Genomic DNA, 13482 nt, shown 5'->3' with positions numbered 1-13482 from the left:
AAGAAGAACTGCAACTCCCAGAAAGCTAAGAGAAAATGCAAGGCTTTAAAATACATCAGAGGCAACAAAATTCTTCTTTACTGGAGAGCACCCATCTTTAAAGGCCCTCTGTACATACTTTATTAAAATATTCCCTTAATCACAGCAACTTCTTAGCTGTTTTCCTGACCAGCTTCTTTATTTGGCTCAGAAATAAAATTATCATGCAGATATTAGCAGGTTTGCTGTTCAAAGTCTAATCTATTTTGAACGCTTAAACAAAGTCAATAAATATTTAAATTAAATATAATCTGCACTTGCTTAGTGATTTTAATTAAGAATTAAGTTGGTGCTCTCTTGAAAAGTGTAAGTGTTTAAAGCCAGTGCAATAGGAGAATAATGTGAGAGCATTTTAGACTCTGTACCCTTATAAATATATTTTTCAGTATATTGCAGGCTGAGTTTAGCACTGCAGTCGATGCTGCAACACAATTACTCAGATTTATCTTTCAAAAAAAAAAATTACAAAATACTTGAATACTTAACTAAATTTTGAACTTCTGTGACTGAGGCATAGAAAAATGTTTTACTCATTTTTTTTCCCCATTTTTATTTTTATTTTGAGTTCAGTTCCTTCAGGATTCCCTCCCTGAGCCCTCTGGGTGTGACATGGAGATTTATGTGGCTTTAGGAAGAAAAGTCACCTGTGCTGCCTTCACACAATTCTTTTCAAACAAGACAGTTACAATCCTGTTTAAGACAAAAACTTATTCCTTGCATGAGGGTTACTCAGCTGCAAGTTGTTCCTCTTGTAGTCCACAAAAAGTAAAAATATTTCTTCTATTTGTTCCAGTCTCTGAAACTATGCCTGCATAGACTGTAGCTACATTTTTATCCCAACATGGACACTGTGCTGGATGAATTTTTCTTTGGTTTAAGAAGGGACAGAGTCTGATGTGGGGGGACAGGCTGTGTCTGCCCTTTACCCCAGAACTGGGAACCAACAAATAGAAACCAAAAAAACAAAATTAAAAAAAACCCAAACAAACCCTCACCAAAAAACCCAACCCACCAAACCAGACCAAAACAAAACAAAACAAAACAAGAAAATTAAACCCAGTTTTGGTAATTCTGAATGTACTAACTAAAGCAGCAAAAGAAAATTGGTGTTTTGCAGAGTGAAGCTTTCAGTTTTCATTTGAGCAGCTTTCTGGCATGTAAAAGATAATAAAAAGATAGTTCTATACCTCTGGAGGCCTGATATAAAAAATCTCTAATTGACAACCAACAGCCACTTTCTGATCTGGAAATAAACAGCCCAGCACAAAACCCCAACTCAGCATCCCTCCCAAACACAATCACAAGAGGGCAGAGGATTAAATCTCTTTTTGCTCTTTTGATGAAAAAGAGCAGAGTTTTGACACAAAACTGCATTTTCTCCAGTGGACCCCAAACAACTCAGGGTAGCACAGTCCAAGAGAGGATTTCCAAAAGTGCCATCCATCTGCTTTCATCTGTTCTACCAGTTCAGCTGTGACATCCAGAGCCCCACGGCAGCAGCACATTGCTCCTTCACTGCTACAGAGTCAGCACAGACAAGAGAGGATTTTTAAGCATTTTAGAACACTCTTAGGGAAGAAAATTAAACAGAGCCAGAAAAAGCCAGCAGAATTTTCTTTTCAGGGAAGTTTGGCACTGGGTGCACAGGAGCAGGGTGTGAAAAATGCCTATTTTATGATTGGCTTTTTGCAAATATTAAAATGAATATTATAAGTGTTGTGTTAGAAAGTAACGCTGTATTAACTCTCTTCAGTAGTGTGGTAAATATAGTTTTAGGTTATAAAAATTGTTAAAATAGAAACTATGCTACGTAGGATACTTTTTTTAAAGAAAGGACTTGCAGCGAGATAGCAGCCACAGGACACCTAAATCTCTCAGAGAAAAAGAATTTATTGCTCCCTTATCAAAAGAAAGGAACTTCTTCCCGCCTCGAGGGCGCTGTTAGGATTAGGAGGAAGAAGCTGACACTGTCCAGGCTGAATCCTGTGTTTGAATGGAATTTATGCATCATGGATGAGGTGTATGAATATGCAACAGGCTGTTGTTTTTAAGGGTTAATCCTCTGTTAACGGGGGTCCTTTTTTGGGCTTGTGCTGCCCAGAAAAAAGGTACCCGGATGTCTGTGACTTTGTTTTTTTTGTCTCATATTGTCTTAATTCAAATGGTCTAAATTATTATTACTCTAATTGTATTACTATTTTTATAACTATTTTTATTACTATCAAATATTTAAAAATTTAAAAAAACAAGTGATTGGCGTTTTTCACACAGGGTCTCTGCCAGCAAGGTGGGGTACAGCAAACACATTAAACCCACAGCAATTCCTCATGGCTTCAGCTTTGCCCTCTGCCTTTCTCCTTTTCCCTGCAGTGCTTTGCACAGACAATGATGCCTGCATCACCTTTCACTGAGTCCCTCAGACACCTCTCTTCTGGCTTAATTTCCAATTAGCATTCCTGTTTTATGCCCAGTATATCACTCATAATAATTTTAGTGCAGTCAGAGCTCCTCCCCAAATGAGAGGAAGGTTAATGACACTTCCTGTGACTGTCACTGCATGCTTTGCATAAGAAAGGGAATGGATTTGAAATAACAGGAGCCAGCCTCTCCTGGAATGTCCCTTCCTCATCACTGACCTCCAGCTGCCCTGCCCACCTTTGACAAACCAGGAGGTGCTTTGTGCCCTCCCAAGGTCAGATCCTTGTCTGAAAGAGAGCAAAAACTGCCTTGAAGATGGAGCCACAGCAGCAGTGACCCAGTGCTTGCCCTGGTGCCCTGCTGGAGCAGGCACAGCTCAGAGCCACACAGCCCTGGGCTGGGCTCCTGCTGCTCTGGAGCCAGGACAGCTGGCAGCAGGGCCAGCTCCCTGCTTCACCCCCAGACAATGCAGGGGGAACCCAGCCAGTGCTCAAAGACAGAAAACATTAGAGTGAACACAGGGCAAACAGGGAGGATGATCTGAATAGGAGTTCGACCTAGGAGCCACTGACTGCAGCCAAAATACTTCCATTTAAGTAACTGCTGTTAATTCTGTTGAATAATTCCTGTTACTTGTTAATCTTTCCCCAAGGAAAAAAACTAATTCTGATTGCCTGGTAAAAGTTGCCACTGGTTGTGGCATTACAGTAACTTCTAATATTTTTACATTAATACCACACCATGTGAGCAACTATCCTTTTTTTCCTATTTTTTACATTTCTTGCTGTTTAGATAATTAATTTTTTTACCTCCAATTTATGTCAAACTGCTTTGAATCAAAGTTGGAATTCAATTTACAATGCAGAAAAAAACTATTTTAATAGGTGCACTGGCTACAAAAGAAACCACTGAGTTTACATTTTAAAAAGAGTCAGCATATGAAGAAAATTATCTACATAATTAGTGACTTGAGGCAGTTGTGGCTAATCATATTATGATCAAAAGATTAGAAAAGGCCTCACCTCATCTTTATCTAAGATAGCTGCTGTTTTTATGAACTACAGTGGTTTGCAATTAAGCACATAATTTGTGTGTTTAGCCAGAGAATTCCCTGGGTTGTAGCTTTCTTTACATGTTAATAGGAAACATCTGAGGCTTAAATATTTGGGTTTTGTGAACTTGAGATATTAAAATGGGTTTAAATCTTAATATAGAAATTATGCAATGCCATTTTAGTTCTGCAGGGGTATATTTCAAACATTCTTATAGAAGGTTTAAGTTAAAAGGACAAAACCAACCCAAATAAAACCACCAACAAGCCTCCCCCCCTCCCCCAAGACTTCCCATTCCCGGAGATGGAACTGATTTGAAGGATGCCATCAACAAGAAAGGTCAGCTTCAAAACTTAATTCTCATCAGAAGCCAAGCAGATGGGACAGGAAATGTAGTCCAGCACCCCCACATAAGCAGTTCACAGGAGCAAAGGGGTCTTATCCAAAATAGGAGGCAGTGCCTGGGCTGAACAGGATGTCAGGTACATCATCTCAGCTCATCACAAGGCTCAAACACCCACCCCTTCAGTCTCTGTTTCTCACTGGATCCCCTTGCCAAAGTGGGAAATCTCTCTGTCTGCTCTTTGTGGTGGAGAATTTGTCACGTCACTTTTACATCACAAACAGAAGCCCTGCTGGTCCCAAGAGAGCCCAGATGTTCAGCAGGATCCATCCCCACCCCAGGCTGTCTTTTACCCCAGCACAGCACAGCCCCTGCTCAGGGCTGAGCTGCTGAACACCCCACACCCCCTGGCACAGGGCTGAGCTGCCCAAACACCCCCTGGCACAGGGCTGAGCTGCCCAAACATCCCCTGGCACAGGGCTGAGCTGCCCAAACACCCCCTGGCACAGGGCTGAGCTGCCCAAACACCCCCTGGCACAGGGCTGAGCTGCCCAAACACCCCACAGGGCTCCCCCTGTGCCCAGCCCAGCCCCTGCCCCAAATCTGGGCTGGGACCTCACTCCCCAGTGCCACGGCCTTGGGACAGGCAGCTGCACTTCTGCAAAGCCTGGCTTAAGCTCTGGCTTTAGTTCAAACAGGAATCAGTTCAGGGAAGCCCTCAAAGATCCCTTCTGCCTTTAGGAACACTTACAGCACAAATCATTGCATTTTGTCCTGGTGCCAGGCTTTGTACTCACTTTGTGTCACCATGGAGGGCTGCCAAAAGGGAGGGCAGAGGAACTGGGGTCCATTAGCCAGACTTTACTTTTTCATGATTTTCCCAGAAGTGGCTGCCTGGGCTGCTCTGATGCACCTGGGCAGTTCTCATCCAAGGCACTGAAAGCTCAGCTGCAGCCCTGGGGTACCTGCAGCTTTTCATCCCAGGTGACAGCAGCACGGGCAGCAAAAAGAGAGCTGGTTCTCCAGAAAGTACCACTGGGAAGGATGAGTTGTGTGTCACCTCTCTGTCACCCTGGCCAAGCTGCAGACATCACATGAGCTGCTGGTTCTGAATGTATGGCAAATGAAGGAAGTGGCATTTCTATCAGCAGGAAACATTTGGGCCCAAGTTAAGAGAACTGGAATGACCAAGTGTGCTTACCCAAGAGGTCAGAGCAAGTGAATTTTGTCACCTAATTTTTTTTTTTTTTTTTTTTGGTCACCTAAAATTCTAAAATTCAATGAGCCATTCCTACCAAAAGGGGTCTGCTTTTCTCTGCCCCTTCAGAGGGGACTCACCCAAATAATCTGCTTAGTGCTCACAAGGAGGTGAAGAAACACACACCAGGGCCTCTGTTACAGCCACTGCCTTCACAAAATGCCTATTTAATGTTTAATGGCTGGTTACACCTTGCACTGTCAGCTTTGAGACCACCCTACCTAGGATGGGAAAAGTACAGCTTATTTAAATTAGTTATCTCTCTTTCAAAAAAGACTCAGGGAAGGTTCTTTAAGAACACTGAGCAATACCAATTAATAATATCTGAGTCACTGGGCTGGCTTGATTTTAGACATTAAGGGATTCTCTGTGGATTTTCCCATTTATTAGTATTTTAAATTTTTTTAGATTAGAACATTATTTTTATAACCACAGTTGGGAAATAAATATCTTAAGAGGGTTTTTTTCCTTTTAATGCAGGGTTACAAAGTGATTTACAGTGAAAATTATGAAGACTTAATATTTGAGTTTCCTTTGGAACATACTGTTCCTGCAAGGTCAGTACCACTGAACAGTATTTAAAACTCATGGAAATACATGTCTTGTGGGGCAGCCAGAATGCTGCAGTCCCTAATGACCTGTGCCACAGGAATAAGAATCAAGCAGCTGCAATTGCCAGCAAAGTTTTGGTCACCAATTTGGGAACTAAACTGATTATAGCCAAGATTTGCAGGGACAGCACAAAGGGCACCTCTTCCCCTGACAGGAGTCATTACCTACACTTTTGCATTATTTGCATTAATGCAAGTAAGGGATAAATGCAATTAAAAAAAAACACTCATTTACATTTCCCAATCACCTTCCAATGAATAATTTTACATGCAGACAGTGTCCACTCTGTAGAACAAGGCCCCTCCAAGGCAGGGTTTGAACAGCCTCTTTAGAAAGTGATCACACCAGTCCCCATGCCTGCATTCAGCCAAAAATACCACATTTATTTAAAGGTTTGCATCATTTCAGAAGGCTGCACAATGTCTCACAGATAAGCAGTACTGCAGAGGAAACAAAGGCAGGGAAAGGGCAGGCACAGGGGACAAGGACTGGCTCCACAAGACATCCATCATGGCATAACAAGCCCTGCATTCTTGGCAGGTTTATCACTGCAAGAAGGGAATTAAGAGCAGCCTGAAGAGCCACAGCACACGGGAGCTGCCTAATGCTCCAACTCCACACCTGGATTTACTGATGTTGTAAACGTCCACGTCACGAGTCTCACAAAACTCACACCCTGTATTCAAACAGCCAAGGGAAAATTTAAATTTTTGTTATATTGGGGGCAGGATGAGGGGATTATTCCCCATGGCTGAGAACCAATGACTGAAAATAGTGTGATACTAAATGAATAAAACTTTCAGTAGTTAAAAGAATCATGAAAGCACTCAATGCAAAGGTGCTGAGTCAAGTTTTTTTGAGTGTATGCCAAGACTGCATTGCTCAGAAAACAGATGAACTCTTTAGAAAAGATCTGTCATAAATCTTCTGAAAATAATTTTTATTTCAATTCCTTTGACAAACTTCCCAGTAGGGACAGTTGGGAATCACACATCCAATGCCATGCTGTGGAGCTGTATACCTAATGCCTGATCCAAATCCCTAATGGACATCAATTATTATATAAAATGAATTAAACATGAAGATTATTTATTTCCAGAGCACATTTTAAGTATGTACTTGTATGTGATGAAAATTTCATTGTTTGTGCTTGGGAAATAAAAGGGGCAGGATGCCTAGTGTTAAAACGAATTTTCTAATTGAACTTTAATGAGCCTTGTCAAATCTCTTGATGCAGCTTTCTCACTTCTAAGGATGACTTGGTCCTTATCTAAAGAGTGAGCCTGCATTAGCTTTTAGAGGCAGCAGGGCTGTTCATGTTGAGCCTCAGCTTTAACCTCAGGCAAAATATTTTTCTTTTAAAAATCAGCCAAATGGAATTAGCTAACGGAATTATTTTACACTACTTTTGATAATGTATGTAATTTATTTACATGATTTCATTTACGAGGGAAAACACTAAGGGAAAAGAAGGAATAAATAAAAACCAATCAGCCAAAACTCTGCTAGTTGTTGGCAGATTAAAAGCAACAGCAAATTCTACATTTCAGAAGTATTCCCCAGATTTCCCCTTGAAAACAAGAAAATTGTTTGGTCTTTTCAAAAAGAGATCCCAATTTGACCACTTTGCTGTGACCAAGGGCACTGCCAATGCCTTAGAACCAACAGTACACAGCACAGAATAGTACAGAACCAAAAGCTGCTCACACTGCCAGGAAACTGCTACCCAAGTTTGTAAAGTTTTTTCTTAATGCAAACATTGCAATAGCAAAGAAACATTTTGTGTGATTCAAGTAGAAAACAGTTCCAGGGAAAGTGCAGTCCCAGAGGACAGAGTGGCTGTGCTTCTCTGGATCTCTCTGGGCTGCAGCAGGTCCCAAAGCACCACAGAGGGGCCCCAAAAATAGACCCAATTTTTAACAATAAAACACTTTGAGACTTCCTAGTCTCAAAGACTTCTTGGAAACATTTTCTTTCTCTTCATGTCAACCTTTTCCTCTTATACACAGCTCTTCAAGGAGGTTTTTATAGCCACTGCCTCTGGTGTTGGAGATTTGAATTGCCAGATCCAGCTACAGCAGAGCAGTGAATTATTCCTGTCAGTCCCTACCACAGACTCAGGAGCTCAGATTGCTGTCACTGTCAGTAGTGCTAAAATTCATGAACATAGTTTATGAGTAACCCTTAGTTCAATTTAATTACCTTACACCAAACCAGCTAGCAAAATCACGGCTTCCATCCAGAAAAGAGAGTATTATCCATCCAAGTGTAAGAGCACTCCTCATCTGAGGTGGGGCAACCACTTACTCTCATCCCTTTGTGGTATCAAAGGCTTCTGTCATTCAACAGACATTTTCAATTATGATGTATTCCTATTCTTTTAAAAAAGGCACCCCAAAGAAATAGAAAATCCTCATTTAATTACATCCCTACCCTTACAAGCCCACTGCTGCTTTGTAAGACTAAAAATTTCCTAGATGTTAAATAGGAATATCATTCCAAAGGAAAAATAATGTCAAGGATAAAACTTTGTTCCCGAAGAAAACTAGAACTTCACTTGGTATTTTAAAGACTTCATTAACAAAACCCTCTGTGGGTATCTACAAATGTTAAATTAAGATCAAGACCTTAAACAGTTTGTCAAACAGATGAGCACATCAAAGCATTTCAAAAAGGAAGAACCTGAGACTTGAAAAGCTGTCAAGAGAGCAGAAGTGAGAAGAAATAAAGGCTAATGAAGTAACTGCAATGCCTGAAGAAATGTCTGGAATAGGTTTTCCTCTACATTATCATTTTAGAGCACTAAAAACGAGGCTGAATTCATTTTATGAGCCTGAATTCACTTCATCACATTCAATATTTTATTACATAGAGATTCATATTTCTATAAAGACCCATTCCCCCCTTTCTTAATCTCTTTATAACTGAAAGATCTCTTTGCTGTTATTTTGAAGTTATTTGTCACATTGGGAAATAGAAGAGAAAATATTGCATCTGTTCCTGCACAGCTGCTGGAAGGTGCCATAGTCCTGGTGCAATCCCTGGGCCAGAGATGGGGGGAAAATAGTCCATTTACTGTGGGTAATTAAATGTAATTTATGTAAATAAACCTCTACAAAGATCCAGCACAAATAAAATCAAACCTTTCTTCATCTATAACCTAAGGCCCAAGGAAACCCACAGCACCCTCAATGGTGCAACATCTTCAGGCCTGAGGCTTTAATTTGAGGAAAAAAGCACCTACTATGGTGTTCAGCATGGTACAGCTCTGCACCTCTCATCCCCTGCAAAGGCAGGTGTAGGAAAAAGTCCATTTATTGACAGTCTGCTGCTGATGGTAAAGAATTTTTTGTTAGAAGGAAGCCAAGTTAACAACTGACCCCAACTAAAACTGCAGAGCTCTGTAGTCATCTTTGTATCTCCTCCATAAGCTCAGAAATAAATGGGTATAAGCTGTTAAACTATTTGTCTTAAGTTTTCAAATAATATTTTTTGTACTCATCATGATTTTTAAAGAAAGTCCATTTTTATCTCGTGTAATACACACTAGGCCTGCAGTCTGTCTGCTAATTATTTCAGAGCCACAAGGTTTGCAGCCCACATGGAAAGAGCTAAATCTTCTGTGAGAGTTGGAATTAATCCTTCTGACTTGGAAAAAATCTATTCTCAATCCTGCCTCCTTGTATTCATCGCAGTGTTGTCCCCCAGCACAACCTGAATTTTAAGTGTACTTGCTGTGACACTACTGGAAGATGATGCTTCAGTTGCCTGTTTTATTGAGTGTAACACTTCCCAAAATACGATGGGGTTGGTGGATGATTATTTGAAAGCCCTACTTGTAGGATAAAAGCTAAGCCAGCAAAGCAATGCATTTCATTGAGCACACTTGGTCACATTCATGTTTTCTGGAAAAATCCCTTTGCCCAGGATTTTGCTCCTGGGAAGCTGAGAAGCCTCAGAGAAAAAGGAAAACAATAATTATCTGATTTGCTTCTCCTTTTTTTTCTGCTTTGGAATGTGTTTGGACGTTGTTTACCCACAGGTGATTGTTTCATTGGTTTCATGTGAATTGTTTTTGACTCTTTGGCCAATCAGGGCCAAGCTGTGTCAAGACTCTGGAGAGAGTCAGGAGTTTGCATTATCATCTTTTAGCCTTTCTGTCTTCTTTAGTATAGTTTAGTACAGCTTAGTATTTTTTAATACAATATAGTATCATAAAATAATAAATGAGCCTTCTGAGAACACGGAGTCAGGTTCATCATTCCTTCCTGCCACGGGGCACCCCACAAACACAAGACACACTCCATTTGGGAGCACTGCTGGAGATGCACCTGCAAGTGCTCACTGGTGCAGACACGAGTCTGACTGCAGCAGGGGATGGCCATGGGCAGACCATGAAAGGACCATGGGCTCCTGTCAGCAAAGGAGGCTGCAAACCCCCAGAGCCAGGCAGGAAACCTCCTGGAGCCCAGGGAGCCTCGGCCACATTTCCTGCTCTGCAGGCTCAGGGTCACCACCACAAATTCCTCTCTGGATTTACCAGCCTGTGGCCCCAGGAAGGAAAGTCCCTGCAGCCCAGAAAACAAATTTTCATGGGCCAAATCCACTTCTTCAGGTTCTGGAGCCTCAACCTTGTGAGGATCAGAGAATGTGGTGCTCACTTTTTAAGCTCATTTGATATGGGAAAATAAATATTGGCTAGGATGAAGACAATTCCTTTGCCACCAGTGGGAATTCATCATCATCAGAGTCCTGCACAGTGACCTCCCCACTGCCCTTTCTCTACAAGGTTTCACAAAGACACCCACAGCTGTTTTCAGGGGCATATTGATAGATAAAATACCCCTGACATCATCTTCCCTGCAGAGGAGCACGGGCAGGGCTCCCAATTACCACAGAGTGTATTTTTTATCTTAATGCTTAGCAAAGCATAAAGCAAACACACACTATCAGAAGCAAAATGCAACCACACACCAGTGTTGATGCCTCTTGGAAACTATGTGATAAGCTGCCTGCAAGCTCATTATAACCCAGCTTCCAAAATATATTAGAAATTTTCAAAGCCAGAAAAGATGAATAATCAAGGAAATTTTAAAATGTCATTTACTGAGGGAATAGCATTATGAAACAATCTTTGCTGCTGCTACAAACTGACTTTAGCCACAGAATTTATTAACCACTGATAAAAGCCAATCACAGGTTTCCTCCCCAAAGAAAGAAAATATTTTTGTGCTCACCCTATGCCCCTTAGCTGGCTCACTAATGTTCTACTTAAAGCTAGGAATAAAAAGAATAATGGGATTCAAAATAGAGTATTGTTTCTAAAGCTTAATAAAAGGAAAGTCACCGAGTGCAAACCTGAGTAATTACTTGTACTCACAAGAAAATTACTCAGGCAGTTCCCCAGTTTAAAGCACTCAGGGAAAAAAAAAAAAAGTTAAGCTAGGGCTTGTTTATATAATTGAGCTGGTTTTGAGTGCATGACTAAATAAATAACTTCTTCAAACATGAAAACAGGACCCATGCTGTATATGCATGCAGCTACCACTCATTGCTTTCACCTGTATTTTACTGTATTTTTACAGTAATAGTTGCTGCAAAATATTTCAATTTTTATTTTAAAATTATATCTTTCCCTAGATGTACCAGAAAGCTTTTCAGTTACTAGTTTGCAGGGTTTCATTGAGGTTAACAATATCAAAGAAATCTCTCTTACAGTACCCTGAGGAAAAAAACTTCTTAGTAAGAAGCCCCCAATAGCAGTGAGAAAATGATTTAAAATTCCACCATATTGCCATGGGTGAGAAATAGCAGGTGAGTAAAACTTCTAGAGAAAAGACACAGGAATGTCACCTTGTCTTTCACTGAAGTGGGAATTCTGTCAAGAGACATATTGAATATTGCCTTTGGGGACAAGGCTCTGTGACAGGCTAATGGCTGTGATCACTCCCCATAGGAGTTGTGTGCTCCTGGTCTGATTGTCCCCACCCCAGGGAGGGACAAGGCCAACACAGCACGGATTTGAGATGGATCCTGGTTGGTGATGGATCCAAATCATCCAGAGCTGGATGGGATCCTGGCTCTGGGTCACAGTGTCTGTGACATTTACCCAGCTTCCAGGTATTCCTCCATGACTGGACTCACCTAGAGGATCAGACAGGTTCATTTCCATAAAACCAGCTGCACGTGGGGGCATTCTGGAGCCAGCAGCATCTGCAGGGGCTCAGCATTTCTTTACACACACAACTTCTGACATTGGCATGTCTCCCTGCTGCCAGGCACTGCCAGAGCCACAGCTGGGAGTATTTTGTATTTCTTCACTAGTGAGGGCCATCTCCTGCTGCACAGTTCTGGTGCCTGGTCTCATGGGAGAAAATTCTCTCGTTTTTCCCTTTACTCCTTTGGTCATTTTTCTCTTTTCCCAGCCTCACCCAGCAAGAGGAATCAGACAGCCCACTAGATGCATCTTACAATGCCACAAGGGCACCCCAAAATGTTTGAGCTCAGTGTTTGCCTGTCTCAGGAAAACCTCAGCTATCCCAGAGCCATCAACCAGCTCTGACCCTAAAAACCTCTTGGATGCTACCACAGGGCTCATGACAATGCCCTCTGAGGGAATCCCATCCAGCCTCCTTGGTTTGAGGGTTGGTTCAAACTGCAGACATGCTGGAATCACCAAGCAGTTTGGGATCAAGGAGCCCCAAAAACTGTTTATAGCACAAACAGCCACTGCAGAGAAGCTGAGTGATAGCACCCACATATTTATAGTTGAAGGAAGAAATAGATCTTCCCAGCAAACCAGAGCCAGGAGGAATTCTGCAGAACATGTCAAGCTCCATGAAGGAGATGGGTCAGGCACAGATGAAGTAACTGATAAAGCAAATAGCTGCAAAATAGATGTGAAGGTCCCATACACCCACACATGAAATACCACCCTGCAAATGAAGCAGTTTATTATCTCCCACAATGCTCAAGGAAGTCAAAATGCAGGGAAATGTGATTTACTTGAAACCACAACAGCCAAAAAGCTCTCACAGAAGGGAAAATATTCATGGTTTTAAGCATATCTACTCCAGTATTTGTGCTATTTTCAGAACCCCCTGTGTGCACAGTGAAAAATTAAATAATTTCCAAATTCACTTTGCATGGCACTACATGTGAACCAGGGCAGTTCAGATGCCTTAACAAGACCTGCTCTTTAGTGCTGGGCATTACCTTTGGTCTCTGCTGTGAATTTGGCAGGCTGGCACATGAATGTCCCCCTTGACCTCAGATTTTGTTGTATTCCTACTTCCTTATTGCTATTTGTCCCACTACTACAGTTTCTTCCACCAGCATGCTGCCAACTGCACACCTACACTCAGCAACTCCCAAAACAAAGGAATTTTGACTTAGAGGTGAGGAGGGAAAATGTCCTTTTGCAATCAGAGTCTCTCTCTCTGAAGTCTCTGCAAGTTATTCTGTTGATTTCTATGGCACCAAAGCAAACAGCCACATCAGATGCTGAGATCTTCCTTCTGTTCTTGGAGAGATGACAGCAGTCATTTCTGTTATCTGTTTATTCATACTCTTCCAAATTAAGGGCTGTGTTTTAACACAGGTACATTGCCACTAGTGATTTTGTGTTATGAATGAATTAACATTTACATTTTCTCAGGCCTGGTATGTAGAAATCAGTCATTAGCTATTCCTCCTCAGTGCATTTATCAAATTCTGAATTCACTCTGGTTGAGAGTACCCTAACTTCTACACAAGCAGGC

The sequence above is a fragment of the Haemorhous mexicanus genome, chromosome 14 (genome assembly GCF_027477595.1).
Source record: "Haemorhous mexicanus isolate bHaeMex1 chromosome 14, bHaeMex1.pri, whole genome shotgun sequence".
NCBI classification, from domain to species: Eukaryota; Metazoa; Chordata; class Aves; order Passeriformes; family Fringillidae; genus Haemorhous; species Haemorhous mexicanus.
Note: the sequence above shows the minus strand (reverse complement) of the source record.